The 24,461-nt window shown below is 42.8% G+C and overlaps 1 pseudogene; it reads right to left on the reverse strand.

Annotated features, from left to right (window-relative positions):
• Positions 1-977: 977 nt before the first annotated feature.
• On the reverse strand, positions 978-19,688 carry LOC127318795 (uncharacterized; annotated as a pseudogene).
• Between the last annotated feature and the right edge of the window lie 4,773 nt (positions 19,689-24,461).

Genomic DNA, 24,461 nt, shown 5'->3' on the forward strand with positions numbered 1-24,461 from the left:
ACTAAACTAGTAAAAGCTGTAAAGATTTGTTTGTTTTGGGTTCTTGTGTGCAAATAAGATAAATAAATATTTTTGTATTTTCGAATGAAATAGTGCAGTAAATAGAAACTAAGATAAATGCAATGGAAAGGTGTTTGTTATGATCAAAATTGAACCGGAATTCATGGGTTCACTTGACTATTCTCTCTTTTAAGTTGTAGTGAACAATGACAATTCATCAATGAGATATAAATAATATAACTTCAATATGTGTAAGAAATGCATTCATATGGTCCTAACATAGAGATGATGCAACATATCTCTCTTATAAGAGATAACACAAGAAAATATTCATGGGGCGCTCCCCTTCAGAGAACCCTCGGGGGTCATATATACACTACCAGAAACTGGTATTTTCCCCACGGCCATGATCCTACAGGAAATTAGCATAAACCGTCAGGATAATAATTCCTGTCGGCTGACCGACAGGATAATTCCGCCGGGATTATTTCGATGGGGAAATAAAAAATGCCTGACGGTTGGCTGACAGGAATTATTTCCCTGGCGGGTGTTCCTGACGGTGGCCCACAGGAAATTGTTAGTCCGTCAGGTTTACTAATTTTATTTTGGTGTCAATTGACCCACAGGGAAAAGCCTCCAGGAAAACAAAATCATATGAAAACAAGCCCACATGATAAATGCTTGTACCGCAAGGGATTGTAGGCTACATGACAATAGACTGCTCACAGGAATATGGGAGTACCGCCAGGAAAAATCATTCAGTGAATATAGGTTTAAGCCAACTAATGAACTCCACATCATATTCCAGAACGAGTCTACAAATAACAATGTAATAGTACACTAAAGGTTGGTGACAGACATGACACAAACTTGCACATGGCAGTGCAATGTAACAACAAAATACATGAACTTCAAAGTCATAGAGTTTCACGGTCAGGACCATCACCTACATACATAACTTCACTATTTCCCATACATCACTTAACCTAAGTTTATCAAAGATAGTCAAACCACAAAAGATCCAAAATACCATATGAGTGCCAATAACTAGCTGAAGTGCAAGGACACTAGTGAGAACCTCCTCCAGAAGCATAGTTACCATCACCATCTTCATTGTAGACAAAGTCCTTGCTATCACCACAAATGTTCTCACCATCATTGCTGCCTCCATTGTTTCCATGCCAACAAGGTCATCCATAGCAGGATCCTCCAAGTCTGTGTTCCCCTACAAAGTCATGTGCACCATGTAACAAATTAAGTATCTTATTAATGTACAGCTTATGCAATAGTAAGCAAAACTAAATTAGCTTAAGGTTCAAAGATGGGAAATGTATTCTGACCTGGGTATGAGCTTGGGTTTGACCTTGTTGGAACCATTCCGGCAGGTCCCTGCCCATCTAAGCAAAAAGCATCTGCGAGAAGAAAGCATATTTTATCATGATGTAGAACATATTTTTCCATTTATAGCTACATTGTAACAAATCATACTTATCATTACCCTGAACATTTGGTAATGCATTTCTGTTTTCCTTGTTAGAATCTCATCTGGAGAACGTAACTGTTGATTCTCTTGGATGACATTACGGTAAGCAACAGAACTTGAGGGCTTCAGATTTGTTGCCTTTGCAGCAGAGATAATGTGGGCTTTCTTGACGGCACCAGTAGCAATTTATAGGCGGCCATGTGGCATGCCACCCGATGTGTTGTACAAGACACTTTCATCCAAATCAATGTCTTGCCAATCCTCTGGATGTGCTTTCTTAAGACCATTGCAATATGCATCCTATAGCAGCAACAACTATTTAGTTTGCACAAAATTAATGAGCTAACACAAAAATAAAAGAAGCGGATGTCACATACAAGGCGTTTTTGTGCTTTCTGGCTGCTGATTGCACCGCTACAGCCACTTTCATCCAAATTTTTGATACCAGATTTCATTGCAGCATATGTGTTCATTATGGTAGCCTTCTCAGGTCCAAATTTATGTTCCTACATGTGCAATATATAGTGGATAAAACAATGCAAAAGATAGATTAGACTGAGTTAAACAGACAATAAGTTCATGTCATACCAAATACTGCCTTGTTTCTGTGAACGGTCGTGAACCTCCACGATTTGAGCAACATCTAGAGATTTTAAGCGAGAAGCCTGCCCTCTAGACCTTGCTTGCTTGAACTCTTTTGAGCACCAATATCTGCAAATATGAGGCCATACTGTAGGACTGAACCAGTCCACTCTGCTAGCTAAGTATTATTCAAGAGTAAGCTCCCTTGAACATGCCAGCTTGTCATCGAGTTCTTCTCCTTGGTTATCATAGTATATCTTGACAGCATCCACACAAGCTTGGTACATATTGTCTTTTACTTTCCTCCTCACACAACCCTTTAAAATACGGTTAGCCTCTGCCCTATTAGGCTCGGTAACTTCAAACATGTAGGATAACGTTGCATAGAAAACAAAAATTTTCCTACCGCGAACACGCAATCCAAGCCAAGATGCAATCTAGAATACGGTAGCAACGAGGGGTTTATCGAGTCTCACCCTTGAAGAGATTCCAAAGCCTACAAGAGGAGGCTCTTGTTGCTGCGGTAGACGTTCACTTGCCGCTTGCAAAAGCGCGTAGAAGATCTTGATCACGATCCCTCCGGCGCCACGAACGGGCAGCACCTCCGTACTCGGTCACACGTTCGGTTGTTGATGAAGACGACGTCCACCTCCCGTTCCAGCGGGTAGCGGAAGTAGTAGCTCCTCTTGAATCCGACAGCACGACGGCGTGGTGTCGGTGGCGGTGGAGAACTCCGGCGGAGCTTCGCTAAAGCACGCGGGAGCTATGGAGGAGAGGGGGGCGGCTAGGGTTTGGGAGGGGGTGGCCGGCCACTTGGGGGGTGCGGCCAGGTGGTGGTCTTGAGCTGGCCGGCCCCCTCCCCTTGTCCCTCATTATATAGGTGGAAGCCCCAAGGGTTGGACTACAAGTCTCCGAATGAGACCCGAACCCAAAACCTTCCATAAGATTGGGAAACCTACCCAAGCTAGGACTCCCACTAGAGGTGGGAGTTCCACCTTCCATGGAGGGGGTGGCCGGCCCCCCTTGGGGGAGTCCAATTGGGACTCCTCCCCCACTAGGGTTGGCCGGGTGATGCGTGTAGTTGACACGTCCGTTGGGAACCCCAAGAGGAAGGTGTGATGTGCACAGCGGCAAGTTTCCCTCAGTAAGAAACCAAAGTTTAATCGAACCAGTAGGAGTCAAGAAGCACGTTGAAGGTTGATGGCGGCGGGATGTAGTGCGGCGCAACACCAGAGATTCCGGCGCCAACGTGGAACCTGCACAACACAACCAAAGTACTTTGCCCCAACGAAACAGTGAGGTTGTCAATCTCACCGGCTTGCTGTAACAAAGGATTAGATGTATAGTGTGGATGATGATTGTTTGCAGAAAACAAGAGAACAAAGATTGCAGTAGATTGTATTTCAGTATAGAGAATTGGACCGGGGTCCACAGTTCACTAGAGGTGTCTCTCCCATAAGATAAACAGCATGTTGGGTGAACAAATTACAGTTGGGCAATTGACAAATAAAGAGGGCATGACCATGCACATACATATTATGATGAGTATAGTGAGATTTAATTGGGCATTACGACAAAGTACATAGACCGCTATCCAGCATGCATCTATGCCTAAAAAGTCCACCTTCAGGTTATCATCCGAACCCCCTCCAGTATTAAGTTGCTAACAACAGATAATTGCATTAAGTATTGCGCGTAATGTAATCAGTAACTACATCCTTGAACATAGCACCAATGTTTTATCCCTAGTGGCAACAGCACATCCATAATCTTAGAGGTTTCTGTCACTCCCCCAGATTTATGGAGACATGAACCCACTATCGAGCATAAATACTCCCTCTTGGAGTTACAAGCATCTACTTGGCCAGAGCATCTACTAGTAACGGAGAGCATGCAAGATCATAAACAACACATAGACATAACTTTGATAATCAACATAACAAGTATTCTCTATTCATCGGATCCCAACAAACGCAACATATAGAATTACAGATAGATGATCTTGATCATGTTAGGCAGCTCACAAGACCCGACAATTAAGCACAATGGGGAGAAGACAACCATCTAGCTACTGCTATGGACCCATAGTCCAGGGGTAGACTACTCACTCATCACTCCGGAGGCGACCATGGCGGCGTAGAGTCCTCCGGGAGATGATTCCCCTCTCCGGCAGGGTGCCGGAGGTGATCTCCTGAATCCCCCGAGATGGGATTGGCGGCGGCGGCGTCTCTGGAAGGTTTTCCGTATCGTGGCTCTCGGTACTGGGGGTTTCGCGACGGAGGCTATTTGTAGGCGGAAGGGCAGGTCAAGAGGCGGCACGAGGGGCCCACACCATAGGGCCGCGCGGCCAGGGGGGGGGGGCGCGCCGCCCTAGGGTGTCGCCACCTCGTGGCCCCACTTCGTCTCCTCTTCGGTCTTCTGGAAGCTTCGTGGCGATATAGGACCCTGGGCGTTGATTTCGTCCAATTCCGAGAATATTTCTTTACTAGGATTTCTGAAACCAAAAACAGCAGACAAAGAATCGGCACTTCGGCATCTTGTTAATAGGTTAGTTCCAGAAAATGCACGAATATGACATAAAGTGTGCATAAAACATGTAGATAACATCAATAATGTGGCATGGAACATAAGAAATTATCGATACGTCGGAGACGTATCAGCATCCCCAAGCTTAGTTCTGCTCGTCCCGAGCAGGTAAAACGATAACACAGATAATTTCTGGAGTGACATGCCATCATAACCTTGATCATACTATTTGTAAAGCATATGTAGTGAATGCAGCGATCAAAACAATGTATATGACATGAGTAAACAAGTGAATCATATAGCGAAGACTTTTCATGAATAGTACTTCAAGACAAGCATCAATATGTCTTGCATAAGAGTTAACTCATAAAGCAATAATTCAAAGTAAAGGCATTGAAGCAACACAAAGGAAGATTAAGTTTCAGCGGTTGCTTTCAACTTGTAACATGTATATCTCATGGATATTGTCAACATAGAGTAGTATAATAAGTGCAATATGCAAATATGTAGGAATCAATGCACAGTTCACACAAGTGTTTGCTTCTTGAGGTGGAGAGAAATAGGTGAACTGACTCAACAATGAATAGTAAAAGAAATGGTCCTCCATAGAGGAAAAGCATCGATTGCTATATTTATGCTAGAGCTTTGATTTTGAAAACATGAAACAATTTTGTCAACGGTAGTAATAAAGCATATGTATCATGTAAATTATATCTTACAAGTTGCAAACCTCATGCATAGTATACTAATAGTGCCCGCACCTTGTCCTAATTAGCTTGGACTACCGGATCATCGCAATGCACATGTTTTAACCAAGCGTCACAAAGGGGTACCTCTATGCCGCCTGTACAAAGGTCTAAGGAGAAAGCTCGCATTGGATTTCTCGCTATTGATTATTCTCAACTTAGACATCCATACCGGGACAACATAGACAACAGATAATGGACTCCTCTTTTATGCATAAGCATGTAACAACAATTAATAATTTTCTCATATGAGATTGAGGATATATGTCCAAAACTGAAACTTCCACCATGGATCATGGTTTTAGTTAGCGGCCCAATGTTCTTCTCTAACAATATGCATGCTTAACCATAAGGTGGTAGATCTCTCTTACTTCAGACAAGACGAACATGCATAGCAACTCACATGAAATTCAACAAAGAGTAGTTGATGGCGTCCCCAGTGAACATGGTTATCGCACAACAAGCAACTTAATAAGAGATAAAGTGCATAAGTACATATTCAATACCACAATAGTTTTTAAGCTATTTGTCCCATGAGCTATATATTGTAAAGGTGAATGATGGAATTTTAAAGGTAGCACTCAAGCAATTTACTTTGGAATGGCGGAAAATACCATGTAGTAGGTAGGTATGGTGGACACAAATGGCATAGTGGTTGGCTCAAGTATTTTGGATGCATGAGAGGTAATCCCTCTCGATACAAGGTTTAGGCTAGCAAGGCTATTTGAAACAAACACAAGGATGAACCGGTGCAGCAAAACTCACATAAAAGACATATTGTAAACATTATAAGAATCTACACCGTCTTCCTTGTTGTTCAAACTCAATACTAGAAATTATCTAGACCTTAGAGAGACCAAATATACAAACCAAATTTTAGCATGCTCTATGTATTTCTTCATTAATGGGTGCAAAGTGTATGATGCAAGAGCTTAAACATGAGCACAATAATTGCCAAGTATCACATTACCCAAGACATTATAGCAATTACTACATATATCATTTTCCAATTCCAACCATATAACAATTTAACGAAGAAGAAACTTCGCCATGAATACTATGAGTAGAGCCTAAGGACATACTTGTCCATATGCTACAGCGGAGCGTGTCTCTCTCCCATAAAGTGAATGTTAGGATCCATTTTATTCAAACAAAACAAAAACAAAAACAAACCGACACTCCAAGCAAAGCACATAAGATGTGATGGAATAAAAATATAGTTTCAGGGGAGGAACCTGATAGTGTTGTCGATGAAGAAGGGGATGCCTTGGGCATCCCCAAGCTTAGACGCTTGAGTCTTCTTAGAATATGCAGGGGTGAACCACCGGGGCATCCCCAAGCTTAGAGCTTTCACTCTCCTTGATCATGTTGCATCATACTCCTCTCTTGATCCTTGAAAACTTCCTCACACCAAACTTAGAACAACTCATTAGAGGGTTAGCGACAATAAAAATTAACATGTTCAGAGGTGACACAATTATTCTTAACACTTATGGACATTGCATAAAGCTACTGGACATTAATGGATCAAAGAAATTCATCCAACATGGCAAAAGAGGCAATGCGAAATAAAAGGCAGAATCTGTCAAAACAGATCAGTTCGTATTGACGAATTTTATCGAGGCACCAGACTTGCTCAAATGAAAATGCTCAAATTGAATGAAAGTTGCGTACATATCTGAGGATCACTCACGTAAATTGGCATAATTGTATGAGTTACCTACAGAGAAAACAGCCCAGATTCGTGACAGCAAAGAAATCTGTTTCTGCGCAGTAATCCAAATCTAGTATGAACTTTTCTATCAACGACTTTACTTGGCACAACAAAACACTAAACTAAGATAAGGAGAGGTTGCTACAGTAGTAAACAACTTCCAAGACACAAAATAAAAACAAAGTACTGTAGGTAAAAACATGGGTTGTCTCCCATAAGCGCTTTTCTTTAACGCCTTTCAGCTAGGCGCAGAAAGTGTGTATCAAGTATTATCAAAGGATGGTGCATCTACAGCGGGGTGTGGAGTTTTCTCAACCAGGCATAGTATATTAGATACATAAGTTTTAGCATCTCCCTTTTCATTAGTCTTGGGCTTGCTACTCTCATCAAACAAATTTTCAGGAACAAGCCAAGCATAGTTATTTTCTAGTGCATCATTCATCGCTAGGAGCTTACATGGTATTGGTGCTTTGATCTCCCCACCATCATTAATATTATTAGTGTACTTTATTCTATCCATATCCATCTTTTCAAGGAGACTAACAAAATTGGTATAAGAACCAAGCATATCATATTTAGCAAAGACCTTTCTAGCTTCTCTTGCTAGACCACCAAATTCTCTAAGAAGGGTTTCTAAAACAAAATCTTTCTTTTCCCCCTCTTCCATATCACCAAGTGTAAGGAACATGTGTTGGATTATAGGATTGAGATTAACAAATTTAGTTTCCAACAGGCGAACTAAATGCGCAGCAGCAATTTCATAAGTAGGCGCAAGGTCTACCAAGTGTCTATCTTCAAAATCTTCAATGGTACTAACATGGTTGAAAAATTCCTCTATATTATTTCTCCCAACTATAGACCCACGTCCTACCGGTATGTCTTTCGTGGTAAAATTAAAAGGAAACATGATGAATCAAGTAAAGTAAATACAAGTAACTAATTTTTTTGTGTTTTTTTGATATAGCAAACAAGATAGCAAATAAAGTAAAACTAGCAACTAATTTTTTTGTATTTTGATTTAGTGCAGCAAACAAAGTAGTAAATAAAACAAAGCAAGACAAAAACAAAGTAAAGAGATTGGGATGTGAAGACTCCCCTTGCAGCGTGTCTTGATCTCCCCGGCAACGGCGCTAGAAATTTGCTTGATGCGTGTAGTTGACACGTCCGTTGGGAACCCCAAGAGGAAGGTGTGATGCGCACAGCGGTAAGTTTCCCTCAGTAAGAAACCAAGGTTTAATCGAACCAGTAGGAGTCAAGAAGCACGTTGAAGGTTGATGGCGGCGGGATGTAGTGCGGCGCAACACCAGAGATTCCGGCGCCAACGTGGAACCTGCACAACACAACCAAAGTACTTTGCCCCAACGAAACAGTGAGGTTGTCAATCTCACCGGCTTGCTGTAACAAAGGATTAGATGTATAGTGTGGATGATGATTGTTTGCAGAAAACAGTAGAACAGTATTGCAGTAGATTGTATTTCAGTATAGAGAATTGGACCGGGGTCCACAGTTCACTAGAGGTGTCTCTCCCATAAGATAAACAACATGTTGGGTGAACAAATTACAGTTGGGCAATTGACAAATAAAGAGGGCATGACCATGCACATACATATTATGATGAGTATAGTGAGATTTAATTGGGCATTACGACAAAGTACATAGACCGCTATCCAGCATGCATCTATGCCTAAAAAGTCCACCTTCAGGTTATCATCCGAACCCCCTCCAGTATTAAGTTGCTAACAACAGATAATTGCATTAAGTATTGCGCGTAATGTAATCAGTAACTACATCCTTGAACATAGCACCAATGTTTTATCCCTAGTGGCAACAGCACATCCATAATCTTAGAGGTTTCTGTCACTCCCCCAGATTCATGGAGACATGAACCCACTATCGAGCATAAATACTCCCTCTTGGAGTTACAAGCATCTACTTGGCCAGAGCATCTACTAGTAACGGAGAGCATGCAAGATCATAAACAACACATAGACATAACTTTGATAATCAACATAACAAGTATTCTCTATTCATCGGATCCCAACAAACGCAACATATAGAATTACAGATAGATGATCTTGATCATGTTAGGCAGCTCACAAGACCCGACAATTAAGCACAATGGGGAGAAGACAACCATCTAGCTACTGCTATGGACCCATAGTCCAGGGGTAGACTACTCACTCATCACTCCGGAGGCGACCATGGCGGCGTAGAGTCCTCCGGGAGATGATTCCCCTCTCCGGCAGGGTGCCGGAGGCGATCTCCTGAATCCCCCGAGATGGGATTGGCGGCGGCGGCGTCTCTGGAAGGTTTTCCGTATCGTGGCTCTCGGTACTGGGGGTTTCGCGACGGAGGCTATTTGTAGGCGGAAGGGCAGGTCAAGAGGCGGCACGAGGGGCCCACACCATAGGGCCGCGCGGCCAAGGGGGGGGGGGGGCGCCGCCCTAGGGTGTCGCCACCTCGTGGCCCCACTTCGTCTCCTCTTCGGTCTTCTGGAAGCTTCGTGGCGAAATAGGACCCTGGGCGTTGATTTCGTCCAATTCCGAGAATATTTCTTTACTAGGATTTCTGAAACCAAAAACAACAGAAAACAGCAACTGGCACTTCGGCATCTTGTTAATAGGTTAGTTCCAGAAAATGCACGAATATAACATAAAGTGTGCATAAAACATGTAGATAACATCAATAATGTGGCATGGAACATAAGAAATTATCGATACGTCGGAGACGTATCACCGGCCATGGAGGTGGAGTCCCTCCGGGACTCCACCTTCCTTGGTGGTTTCTTCCGGACTTTTCTAGAACCTTCCATAGAACCTTCCGCATCATTTTAATTCACATAAAATGACATCCTATATATGAATCTTATTCTCCGGACCATTCCGGAACTCCTCGTGATGTCCGGGATCTCATCCGGGACTCCGAACAAATATTCGAACTCCATTCCATATTCAAGTTCTACCATTTCAACATCCAACTTTAAGTGTGTCACCCTACGGTTCGTGAACTATGCGGACATGGTTGAGTACTCACTTCGACCAATAACCAATAGCGGGATCTGGAGATCCATAATGGCTCCCACATATTCAACGATGACTTTAGTGATCGAATGAACCATTCACATACGATACCAATTCCCTTTGTCACGCGATATTTTACTTGTCCGAGGTTTGATCTTCGGTATCACTCTATACCTTGTTCAACCTCGTCTCCTGACAAGTACTCTTTACTCGTACCGTGGTATGTGGTCTCTTATGAACTTATTCATATGCTTGCAAGACATTAGACGACATTCCACCGAGAGGGCCCAGAGTATATCTATCCGTCATCGGGATGGACAAATCCCAATGTCGATCCATATGCCTCAACTCATACTTTCCGGATACTTAATCCCACCTTTATAACCACCCATTTACGCAGTGGCGTTTGGTGTAATCAAAGTACCTTTCCGGTATAAGTGATTTACATGATCTCATGGTCATAAGGATTAGGTAACAATGTATCGAAAGCTTATAGCAAATAACTTAATGACGAGATCTTATGCTACGCTTAATTGGGTGTGTCCATTACATCATTCATACAATGACATAACCTTGTTATTAATAACATCCAACGTTCATGATTATGAAACTAATCATCCATTAATCAACAAGCTAGTTAAGAGGCATACTAGGGACTTCTTTGTTTGTCTACATATCACACATGTACTAATGTTTCGGTTAATACAATTATAGCATAATATATAAACATTTATCATAAACATAAAGATATAAATAATAACCACTTTATTATTGCCTCTAGGGCATATCTCCTTCAGTCTCCCACTTGCACTAGAGTCAATAATCTAGATTACATTGTAATATATCTAACACCCATGGCATTCTGGTGTTGGTCATGCTTTGCCCTAGGGAGAGCTTTAGTCAACGGATCTGCTACATTCAGATCAGTGTGTACTTTGCAAATCTTTACTTCTCCATCTTCGATGTACTCGCGAATCGAGTGGTAACGCAGCTTGATATGCTTCAGCCTCTTGTGTGACCTTGGCTCTTGTGCATTGGCGATGGCACCCATGTTATCACAGTAAATGATTAATGGATCCAATGCACTAGGAACCACACCGAGCTCTACAATGAACCTCTTCATCCATACCGCTTCTGATGAAGCCTCTGAAGCCGCTATGTACTCTGATTCTGTTGAAGACTTCGCCACCGTGCACTGCTTCGAGCTTGCCCAGCTTACTGCAGCACCATTCAATATAAACACGTACCGCATTGTGACTTAGAGTCATCGGATCAGTGTTCCAACTTGCATCGGTGTAACCACTTACAACGAGCTCTTGGTCACCTCCATAACAAAGAAACATATCCTTAGTTCTTTTCAAGTACTTCAGGATATTCTTGACCGCTGTCCAGTGTTCCATTCCTGGATCACTTTGATATCTGCTAGTCAAACTAACAGCATGTGCTATATCCGGTCTAGTACATAGCATGGCATACATGATAGATCCTACTGCCGAGGCATAGGGGATATTACTCATCCTTTTTCTTTCTTCTGCCTTAGCCGGTCCTTGAGTCTTACTCAAGACCTTGCCTGGTAACATAGGTAAGAACCCTTTCTTACTTTCGTCCATTCTAAACTTCTTTAGAATCTTGTCCAGATATGTACTCTGTGATAGCCCTATTAGGCGTCTTGATCTATCTCTATAAATCTTGATGTCTAATATATACGATGCTTCACCAAGGTCTTTCATTGAAAAACTATTATTCAAATAACCTTTTACACTGCTTAATAGTTCTATATCATTCCCGATCAATAATATGTCATCTACATATAATATCAGGAATGCTACAGAGCTCCCACTCACTTTCTTGTAAATACAGGCCTCTCCATGACACTGTATAAACCCGAAGTCTTTGATCACCTTATCAAAGCGTCGGTTCCAACTTCTTGATGCTTGCTTCAGTCCATAGATTGAACGCTGAAGTTTGCATACTTTGTCAGCATTTTTAGGATCGACAAAACCTTTGGGTTGTACCATATACAACTCTTCCTCAATGTCTCCATTAAGGAACACCGTTTTGACATCCATCTGCCAAATCTCATAATCGAAAAATGCAGCTATTGCTAACAAAATCCTCACAGATTTTAGCTTCGCTACAGGTGAGAAAGTCTCATCGTAGTCAACTCCTTGAATTTGTCGGAAACCCTTTGCGACAAGTCGAGCTTTATAGACAGTAATATTACCATCAGCATCTGTTTTTCTCTTGAAGATCCATTTATTTTCGACAGCCTTTCGGTTATCAGGTAAGTCTATCAAAGTCCATACTTTGTTATCATACATGGATCCTATTTCGGATTTCATGGCTTCTTGCCATTTGTTGTAATCTGGGCTCATCATCGCTTCTTCATACGTCGCAGGGTCCTCATCATTGTTATCCACAATCATGACATTTAGACAAGGATCGTACCAATCAGGAGTGGCACGTTCCCTTGTCGATCTGCGAGGTTCAGTAGTTTCCTCGTTCGAAGTTTCATGATCATTATCATTAGCTTCCTCTGTTGCCGGTGTAGGCGGTACAGGTACAACTTCCGGTACTGCGCTACTCTGATCAACGAGTATAGATTCATCAATCTCATCGAATTCTACTTTTCTTCCAGTCACTTCTTTAGTGAGAAATTCTTTCTCAAGAAAGGTTCCGTTCTTAGCAACAAAGATTTTGCCTTCGGATCTGTGATAGAAAGTGTACCCTATAGTTTCCTTAGGGTATCCTATGAAGACGCATTTCTCCGCTTTGGGTTCTAGCTTGTCCGGTTGTAACTTCTTTACATAGGCTTCGCAACCCCAAACTTTAAGGAACGACAGCTTAGGTTTCTTATTAAACCATAATTCATACGGTGTCGTTTCTACGGATTTTGATGGTGCTCTATTTAAAGTGAATGCGGCTGTCTCTAATGCATAACTCCAAAAAGATAACGGCAAATCAGTAAGAGACATCATAGAACGAACCATATCTAAGAGAGTTCGATTACGACGTTCGGACACACCGTTTCGTTGTGGTGTTCCCGGCGGTGTCAATTGTGAAAGTATTCCGCATTTCTTTAAATGCATGCCAAACTCATAACTCAGATATTCACCTCCACGATCAGATCGTAAAAATTTAATCTTCTTGTTACGTTGATTTTCTACTTCACTTTGAAATTCCTTAAATTTCTCGAAAGTTTCGGATTTATGTTTCATGAAATAGATATACCCATATCTACTCAGATCATCTGTGAAGGTTAGAACATAACGATAACCACCGCGCGATGCTACGCTCATTGGTCCGCACACATCGGTATGTATGATTTCCAATAAGTCAGTAGCTCGCTCCATCATACCAGAAAATGGAGTCTTAGTCATTTTACCCATTAGACATGCTTCGCATTTATCAAGTGACTCAAAGTCAAGTGATTCAAGTAATCCATCAGTATGGAGTTTCTTCATGCGTTTCACTCCAATATGACCAAGACGACAGTGCCACATATAAGTAGAATTATCATTCAATTTAATTCGCTTAGCATCAACGTTATGTATATGCGTATCACTAATATCGAGATCTAACAGAAATAAGCCATTCTTTTGTGGTGCTCGACCATAAAAGATATTATTCATAAAAATAGAACAACCATTATTCTCAGACTTGAATGAATAACCGTCTTGCATTAAACAAGATCCAGATATAATGTTCATGCTCAACGCAGGTACATAATAACAATTATTTAGGCTTAAAACTAATCCCGAAGGTAGATGTAGAGGAAGTGTGTCGACAGCGATCACATTGATCTTGGATCCGTTTCCAACGCGCATCGTCACTTCATCTTTCAGTAGTTGTCGTTTATTCTTTTGTTCCTGTTTCGAGTTACAAATATGAGCAACCGAACCAGTATCAAATACCCAGGTACTAGAACGAGAACCAGTGAGATAAACATCTATAACATGTATATCAGATATACCTTCTTTCTTCTTCTTGACAAGGCCGCTCTTCAGATCAGCCAGATACTTGGAGCAATTACGCTCCTAGTGTCCCTTCTCCTTGCAGTAATAGCACTCAGCATCAGGCTTAGGGCCGTTCTTAGGTTTCACAGGAGGCGTGGCAGCTTTCTTGCCACCCTTCTTGAATTTTCCCTTAGACTTGCCCTGTTTCTTGAAACTGGTGGTCTTGTTGACCATCAACACTTGGTGCTCTTTCTTGATCTCAATCTCAGCAACTTTTAGCATGCCAAAGAGTTCAGGTAACTCCTTGTTCATGTTCTGCATATTGTAGTTCATCACAAAGTTCTTGTAACTTGGTGGCAGTGATTGAAGGACACGATTAATCCCCAGTCTGATAGGAATCACTATTCCCAAGTCACTGAGTTTCTTCGCATGCCCGGTCATGGCGAGCATGTGCTCACTAACGGAGCTGCCTTCTTCCATCATGCAGCTGAAGAATTGTTTCGATGCTTCATAGCATTCCACAACCGCATGAGTCTCAAAAATAGCTTTCAGCTCTTTCATCAACTCATGAGGATCGTGGTGCTCAAAACGTTTTTGAAGATCGGATTCCAGACTGCACAGGATGGCACACTGAACTTGAGAGTACCGAATTTTCGGAGTCTCATAAACAGCTTTTACTTCATCGGTTTCAGTTTCTGCAGGAGGGTCACCTAGCGGTGCATCAAGCACATATTGCAGATTTCCGCCAGAGAGGAAGATCCTCACATGACGGAACCAGTCGGTGAAGTTGCTACCGTTGCTCTTAAGTTTTTCTTTCTCTAGGAACTGGTTAAAATTGATTGGGGACGCCATCTCTACAACATATATTTGCAAAAGTTTAGACTAAGTTTATGACAAATTGAGTTCAAATTTTAATTCAACATAATTAAAAATCTAGGTGAACTCCCACTCAAAACAATATCCCTCGCATTTTCTTAGTGATCACACGAACCAAATCCACCGCACCTAAGTCCGATCATCACGAGACAAGGTGTGATTTCAATGGCGAACACTCAAAGTGTTCATCATATCAACCATATGATTCATGCTCTACCTTTCGGTATCACGTGTTCCAAGACCATGTCTGTACATGCTAGTCTCGTCAAGGCCACCTTAGTATCCGCATGTGCAAAACTGTCTTGCACCCGTTGTATGTACTTGTTGATTCTATCACACCCGATCATCACGAGATGCTTCGAACCGACAAGACTTGGTAACGGTGCTACTAAGGATGACCACTTTATTATCTTGAGATTTTAGTGAGGGATCATCTTATAATGCTACCGTCGAGATCTAAGCAAAATAAGATGCATAAAAGGATTAACATCACATGCAGTTCATATGTGATATGATATGGCCCTTTTGTCTTTGCGCCTTTGATCTTCATCTCCAAAGCACGGACATGATCTCCATCATCTTCGGGCATGATCTCCATCATCGTTGGCGTAGCGTCAAGGTCAATGGCGCCGTCTTCATGATTGTCCTCCATGTAGCAACTATTACAACTACTTTGAAATACTACTCAACATGAAATTTAAAGACAACCATAAGGCTCCTGCCGGTTGCCACAATACAATAATGATCATCTCATACATATTCATCATCACATTATGACCATATCACATCACCAAACCCTGCAAAAACAAGTTAGACGTCTCTAATTTGGTTTGCATATTTTACGTGGTTTAGGGTTTTCGAGAGAGATCTAATCTACCTACGAACATGAACCACAACGTTGATACTAATGTTTTCAATAGAAGAGTAAATTGAATCTTCACTATAGTAGGAGAGACAGACACCCGCAAAGCCTCTTATGCAATACAAGTTGCATGTCGAACGAGGAACAAGTCTCATGAACGCGGTCATGTAAAGTTAGTCCGAGCCGCTTCATCCCACTATGCCACAAAGATGCAAAGTACTCAAACTAAAGATAACAAGAGCATCAACGCCCACAAAATCATTGTGTTCTACCCGTGCAACCATCTATGCATAGACACGGCTCTGATACCACTGTAGGATAACGTTGCATAGAAAACAAAAAATTTCCTACCGCGAACACGCAATCCAAGCCAAGATGCAATCTAGAAGACGGTAGCAACGAGGGGTTTATCGAGTCTCACCCTTGAAGAGATTCCAAAGCCTACAAGAGGAGGCTCTTGTTGCTGCGGTAGACGTTCACTTGCCGCTTGCAAAAGCGCGTAGAAGATCTTGATCACGATCCCTCCGGCGCCACGAACGGGCAGCACCTCCGTACTCGGTCACACGTTCGGTTGTTGATGAAGACGACGTCCACCTCCCATTCCAGCGGGCAGCGGAAGTAGTAGCTCCTCTTGAATCCGACAGCATGATGGCGTGGTGTCGGTGGCGGTGGAGAACTCCGGCGGAGCTTCGCTAAAGCACGCGGGAGCTATGGAGGAGAGGGGGGCGGCTAGGGTTTGGGAGGGGGTGGCCGGCCACTTGGGGGGTGCGGCCAGGTGGTGGTCTTGAGCTGGCCGGCCCCCTCCCCTTGTCCCTCATTATATAGGTGGAAGCCCCAAGGGTTGGACTACAAGTCTCCGAATAAGACCCGAACCCAAAACCTTCCATAAGATAGGGAAACCTACCCAAGCTAGGACTCCCACTAGAGGTGGGAGTTCCACCTTCCATGGAGGGGGTGGCCGGCCCCCCTTGGGGGAGTCCACTTGGGACTCCTCCCCCACTAGGGTTGGCCGGCCATGGAGGTGGAGTCCCTCCGGGACTCCACCTTCCTTGGTGGTTTCTTCCGGACTTTTCTAGAACCTTCCATAGAACCTTCCGCATCATTTTAATTCACATAAAATGACATCCTATATATGAATCTTATTCTCCGGACCATTCCGGAACTCCTCGTGATGTCCGGGATCTCATCCGGGACTCCGAACAAATATTCGAACTCCATTCCATATTCAAGTTCTACCATTTCAACATCCAACTTTAAGTGTGTCACCCTACGGTTCGTGAACTATGCGGACATGGTTGAGTACTCACTCCGACCAATAACCAATAGCGGGATCTGGAGATCCATAATGGCTCCCACATATTCAACGATGACTTTAGTGATCGAATGAACCATTCACATACGATACCAATTCCCTTTGTCACGCGATATTTTACTTGTCCGAGGTTTGATCTTCGGTATCACTCTATACCTTGTTCAACCTCGTCTCCTGACAAGTACTCTTTACTCGTACCGTGGTATGTGGTCTCTTATGAACTTATTCATATGCTTGCAAGACATTAGACGACATTCCACCGAGAGGGCCCAGAGTATATCTATCTGTCATCGGGATGGACAAATCCCAATGTTGATCCATATGCCTCAACTCATACTTTCCGGATACTTAATCCCACCTTTATAACCACCCATTTACGCAGTGGCGTTTGGTGTAATCAAAGTACCTTTCCGGTATAAGTGATTTACATGATCTCATGGTCATAAGGATTAGGTAACAATGTATCAAAAGATTATAGCAAATAACTTAATGACGAGATCTTATGCTACGCTTAATTTACATCATTCATACAATGACATAACCTTGTTATTAATAACATCCAATGTTCATGATTATGAAACTAATCAACCATTAATCAACAAGCTAGTTAAGAGGCATACTAGGGACTTCTTTGTTTGTCTACATATCACACATGTACTAATGTTTCGGTTAATACAATTATAGCATGATATATAAACATTTATCATAAACATAAAGATATAAATAATAACCACTTTATTATTGCCTCTAGGGCATATCTCCTTCAAACAAGCGTTGCAAATATAAATATGATAAGAATTGCACGAGTAAATACGGTTAGCCTCTGCCCTATTAGGCTCAGTAGCTTCACCAACATTTTTTTCATTATGCATAACATCAATGTTGTGTGGGAGCTTTAGTTTAGAAAAGTACTCTAGCTGTGAAAAGCAACCTATGTGAGTCCAATTGTGCAACTTATTATAATTCTTGGTATCAGCGACATTCTTGTGCATGTGAGCAAGCAACTCCTTTCCCGTTAGACGCCTTGGTGGCCCCTCAAGCACTACAGTGTCCTTTCTAAATGCATTTTCTTGGAATATTAATTCATGATCTCGATGTAGAAAGCGCCTGTGGCAATCAAACCAGCAAGGCTTATGCCCATGAGTGAGCTAAAATGCATTGGAATCAGCCAAATATATATGGCAAGCTAGCTTTCCATGGGTGCTCCATCCAGAGACCATACCAAGAGCAGGAAAATCGTGAACTGATCATAGAAATGCGGCCCTCATAGGGAAGTTCTGCTTGACACTTTGACAGAGGCATCCCAAGTTAGCCGCCCCTCCCACAATTCTATAAGTTCATCAATTAAAGGCTGCATCAGGACACCTAGCTTCTTTCCTGGATGTTCGGGACCAGGAATAACAAGGCAGAGGAATATGTACTCTTTCTTCAAAAGTTTTCCAGGAGGGAGATTTAATGGAGAAACAAAGACTGGCCAACATGAGTACGGAGTAGCACCTAAACCATAGGATGTGAAACCATCTGTAGGAAAAACTAGCCTAACATTTCTTGGATCACTTGCAAACAATGGATAATCCTTATCAAATTGTTGCCAAGCTTCCCCATCACAAGGATGAACCATGAAATTAGAAGTAGATCGGCTATGTGACCGCATTTGTTTAGCAGTCTCCTCATGTGCATATAGCCTTTGTAGCCTTTCTGTGAAGGGGAGATATCTCAACACTTTATGGGGGACTTTATTTTGGCCTTGCACATAGCGAGAGGTACCACAAAAATCACACTTATCTTTTCGCTCGTTAGCTTTGTAGTATAGCTTTGTATAGTTTTGATCTTTTCTTTTGCTCTTGTAAGGTGTTGTGAATTATCTAATAAAAAAGCCGTGTGCATCCCTTGGATGCAGAAGCTGGGGTGATACTTCCCCTATTTCGAAAAAAAAGCTTTGTAGTATAGCATGCAATTATTCTTACATACATCAATTTTGACATATGGCATACCTAGGCCCTCAATCAATTTCTTGGAGCGGTAGAAGTCCTTACACATATTAGATTGCCCAGGAAGAAGTTCATGAATAAGTTCTAAGATAGCATCATAGTTTGCAATGGACATGTTGTACTGTGACTTTATAGCTAGCAAACGAGCAATGGCAGAAAGACATGAGTGTGTTGTGCTCTTATGCACTGGTTCATCGGCACTAGCAACCATCCTATAGAAGGCTTGAGCGGAGGCTGATGGCTCATCCTCAATTGATGGGGGCTGTTGACCGGCAAGGTCAATTAACATATTGTCCATCCGGTCAGTTAAGAAATCCTCATGAGCTAATGATGAGCCGGCCTGGTCAGACATAACACCACGGGTTTCACCATGTGCAGTCCATGTTTCATAGTTTTCCTTAAACCCGTTGTAACACAAGTGCATCTCTATTTCATCCCTTACATGACTAAAATAGTTCCGACACTTAGCGGCATGGACATGGACACTTGACAGTATTATCTTCAGCTACACCAACAATAGAGAAAGCACGATCTAAGAAAAGTTTGGTGTTCTCAATCCATTCATTGCTGGGGGATCTACCACGCTGCCAACCACTATACATCCATGTACGATCTGCCATAAATAGCTCTGTGTTTGAAGACTTAGATTCATTAGTTATAAATTAGATCACAACATTACAGCACACTATTCCTAGCGAATGTGTCAGTGTATAAAAAGAGACATCAGCAAATAACACGGTAACAATCAGCGCATCATTTATCCATATGTTAATTACCATATCAAGACAAGCATGTAGTACCAAAGTGTGAGAGGTACCTTATTAATTCTGTTTTGCGCTTGACTCCAAATTACACAATATAATTCCTTCCTTTTGACACGAAGATTTCTGAAGATGCAAAACAGCAGCTACAAGAGGTTGTATAGATAGGCTGCACCTTCCACAATAGCTCAGGACAAGAATTCAAGCTAGGTCGTCCCACCAGGCAACACATCAACCATGGAAAAAAAAATCAATATGTCACCTATCCAATACCATTCACTAGATATAATAAGATCAAATTTACTTAACTACCAATTAGGAAAAGAATTAGCTAGCTCCTACAACATGCGGCACATCAAGTATGGGTAATAAACAACCCAATACAGGACTTACCAGTTACCACTCCAAAACGAATATGCTGATGAAAAGAAAGGTGTATGCGGTTCCTGTCTAGGTCGACTGAGATGAGCTGGGCGACAGGCGCGGATGGATGCGGCGTCAGGCTTCGTACGGAGTTCCGGCCACGAATGGAGGCGGGAGGAGGAGGCAGAGGGTGTAGGCAGGGGCGGCGCTCGCGGATGCAGGCGGGAGAGGGTGGGAGAGGCGGAGCTACAGGTCGGAGATGGGAGCTATCCGTGCAGGGATATGGTGGAAATCGGCGGTGGAGGGCCTGGAGAGGAGCTAGGCTAAGTGCGGCGGCGGTGAGTACTGAGTACGTGGAGAAGACAAATAAATGGGAAAATTTTCTAGGGCTTGCCTTATCTAGTGTTCTTTTTTTCTCCCGTGAAGCCATGGCGCGAATACACTAGAGTTGGCGCGGAGATGGAAATGTTGGCCCTCGAACTCGCCTTTCGCGGATACCCGGTGGCGGGCTAACTGTAAAATAATTCCCGTGGGATGAGCTACACACAGGAAAATGAGTTATCCTGGCGGGCCGAGCGAGGCCACAACAAAATGTAGTATATTCCTGGCGTCCATAGAAAACCCGTCAGGATTATATTTATTCCTGGGAACTAATCCGGGCCTCACAGGAAAATAGCCAGCCGAGCGGAAAAGTTCGGTTTCTGGTAGTGATATATAGTGGTTTTTAGGTCAAAATATGTTGGTTTGCGAAAGAATCAAGCGAATTGGGCGATCGACGACTGAAAGAGGGTGGATGGCGCGCCCTAGCAGGCATATTTTGGCCCTCAAGCCTCTCCAGGTATGGTCCAAAAGCCCATCTTGCTTCTTATGGTGAAAAAATAACATCCCCAAAATTCTAGCTCAAATTGACTCCGTATAGGTATCTGAAAGTAAAAAATACACAAAACATGGTTTTCCTATTCTGTAGAGTTATAAACCAAATAAAGGGGATCATTGATAAATCCTCGTAAATCAATGTAAAACATGGTATTATCATCATATATGTTGCAAATATATGGGAATTCATGATAATAAAGTATAAAGTTCATGTACGCATTTTACATGCATCAATGTCATATTCATCTCAACACATGACGAAGTCGCAGATGGCTCACAACGGCTTTAGCTCATAGGGAATTAGAAAATTTGAAGATAATCTAAACTTGTACAAGTTTTAATTAAGAGGGATATTAGGAATATATCTTTAGGAAACATGTGCGCGGAATTATGCCATCCATATAAGGAAAATTCGGTATCGGAGGCAAGAAGGTAATCATGCCCAATTAGTAGGCTACAACAAGCAAACACATCATGTCATGATCGAGTCAATCACTGTGGTGTCGCTCCTTCCATTGCCTCCCCTTGATCGCTCTCTGTAATATCGTTGAACCATTGCGTTCTATTCAAATCCTCCATTTGGTAATATAAGAGGTTTAAGCAATCTAGATTAGCTAAAATGTCTTACATTTATAAACAGAGGGAGTATTTAGCACGTAAACAAAGGTGAAACAAAAGGTATCGCTTCCTCAAGGGTCCCTAAACCATAAACCCTAATATTACATTTCGCAAACAAACACAAACAACATATCCTTTTGTAACTATATTCCCTCAAGGCCCCTAATATTACTTTTGATAAATTTTGTGTCTACTGGACTATAAAGTTGGTGCAGAGGGGCACAAGAAACCCCTTGATGTGAAAATACAAGAAAAACTAGAAGCGTTAAAAAATGTGACTCATTGTATATATCTGGTTTATTGGATAAAGTGTGAACCTACTTATGTTGGTCCATTTTTTCTTTCTGTCGTAGCACAAGGCCACAATCTCATATTCCAGGTACCAAAAAAAAAACAAAACCAACTATAAAAAGTACGATTAATTATGTGGAAATTCTATTGTGTTCTGGGCTAATTAAACATGGTGCATGTTGTGGCTCTTTCTCTATAGTTGTGTAGGATTGTATTATGTCTCACAATTGATACAAAACTGTTTGGGGTACAAGGGATATAAATAGTAGAGCCAACCGACTAAGCCTAAAACCCTAGCTTGCGTTACAAGTCTAGCTTAACCGAAACATATAATCTAACATCCCCCGCAGTGTCAACGTGGGGTTCAATCACGTTGAGACTGAAACGAATGTCATGAAACGGCTGTGTCGGCAGTCCCTTGGTAAAGATGTCGGCGAACTGCGCTGTAGTGGGAACATGAAGAACTCGAACTTGGCCCAAAGCAACTTTTTCCCTGACGAAGTGAATGTCTATCTCAATATGCTTTGTCCTCCGATGCTGAACTGGATTGCTGGACATGTAAACCGCTGAAATATTATCACAATAAACAATAGTGGCATGCTGGATGGGACGATGAAGTTCAGCCAACAACTGCCGTAGCCAAACTGTCTCAGCAACTGCATGTGCAACAGCTCGATACTCAGCTTCTGCAGACGAGCGTGAAACCGTAACCTGTCGCTTAGAAGACCATGAAAGCAAATTGTTACCCATAAAAAACACAGTATCCGGACGTGGACCGACGAGTGTCGGGGCATCCAGCCCAGTCCGCATCAGAGTATGCTGTCAAACTGGTAGGTGAAGTGGTGTTTATGTGAAGACCATAATCTAATGTTCCTTTTAGATATCTAAGAGTGCGTTTCATGTGATTGTAGCGAGGAACTCGTGGATCATGCATATATAGGCAGACTTGTTGGACAGAATAAGATATTTCTGGGCGTGTTAAAGTAAGGTATTGTAGTGCACCCGCAATGCTACGGTAGAGAGTTGGGTCTGAGAATGGTTCGCCATCAGCAGAGAGTTTGGCGCTAGTGTCAACAGGTGTATGAGCAGGCTGACAGTCAATCATGCCTGCGCGGTTGAGAAGATCTAGAATGTACTGACGTTGGGAAAGAAAAAAACCATTAGAGTCACGTGTAACAGTGATGCCAAGAAAATGATGAAGCACACCAAGATCAGTCATAGAGAATTCAGAGTTAAGCAGTGTAATAATATGATCAAGAAAAGTCTTAGTGGAAGCAGTGAGAATGATATCATCAACATAAAGAAGAAGATAAGCTGTGTGTGTGGAAGTGTGATAGACAAAAAGAGATGTGTCGGTGAGAGAGGGAGTGAAACCGATTGTTTGAATGTAAGTTGAAAAACGTTGGAACCAAGCCCTAGGGGCTTGTTTGAGACCATAAAGAGATTTTTGAAGGAGACAAACATGATCGGGAGCAGAGGAGTCTTCGAAGCCTAAAGGTTGTTGACAATAAACAGTTTCTTGGAGAGCACCATGAAGAAAGGCATTTTTGATATCGAGTTGGTGAATGGGCCAAGAAGAGGAAGTGGCGATGCTGAGAACAGTGCGAATAGTGCTAGGCTTGACAACAGGAGAGAAGGTCTCGTCGTAGTCGATGCCGTGCTGCTGAGAGAAACCACGACAAACCCAGCGAGCCTTGTAGCGAGAGAGAGTTCCGTCGGAGAGAAATTTTTGGCGGAAAACCCATTTGCCGGAAACAATATTTGCACTGACAGGGCGAGGAACAAGGCGCCATGTATCATTGTGAATGAGAGCAGAAAACTCATCACGCATAGCGGCAGCCCAGTTAGGATCGAGAAGAGCACTTTTGTAGGTTTTAGGGATGGGGGAGATCGGAGAAGTGGTGGCATGAAGATTGAGACGCGGCCCTTTTGGAACGTGAAATCCCGTTTTGGCCCGAGTGCGCATTGGGTGATCATTTGTGGGAGCTTGGGTAGGAACAGCATGGGGTGGTAGAGGTGGAGTGGGATGAACAACGACGTCAGGCGCAGCGGATGAGTCAGACGTCAAAGATGGTGGAATAGGTGGAGAAGGAGCGGCGGGGGAGATAGGTGTATCGGGTGGAGCTGCGGACGCGGCAGAGGAAGCAGCCGACCCTGCTGTCGCGGCAGTGGAGTCGGCTGAAGGGTCTGCCACGGCAGGCGAGGAGGGCATTGGGGTGGCGGTAGGAGGGAGGTAGTGGTGAGGAAACCTAGCGGGGTGAGCTATGGGATGATGTAGGGTAGGCGATGGGTCAATGGGAGTTTGGGAGGATGTCCGTGTGGAGAAAGGGAAGATATGCTCGGAAAAAGTAACGTGCCGAGAGATGTGGACGCGGCCGGAGACGAGATCCAGGCAGCGATAACCCTTGTGTTCATCAGAGTATCCTAGAAAGACACAGGGAATGGAGCGAGGTGATAGTTTGTTGGTGGAGATGGCGGCAGTGT

This window comes from Lolium perenne, chromosome 1 (assembly GCF_019359855.2).
Source record: "Lolium perenne isolate Kyuss_39 chromosome 1, Kyuss_2.0, whole genome shotgun sequence".
Classification (NCBI taxonomy): Eukaryota; Viridiplantae; Streptophyta; class Magnoliopsida; order Poales; family Poaceae; genus Lolium; species Lolium perenne.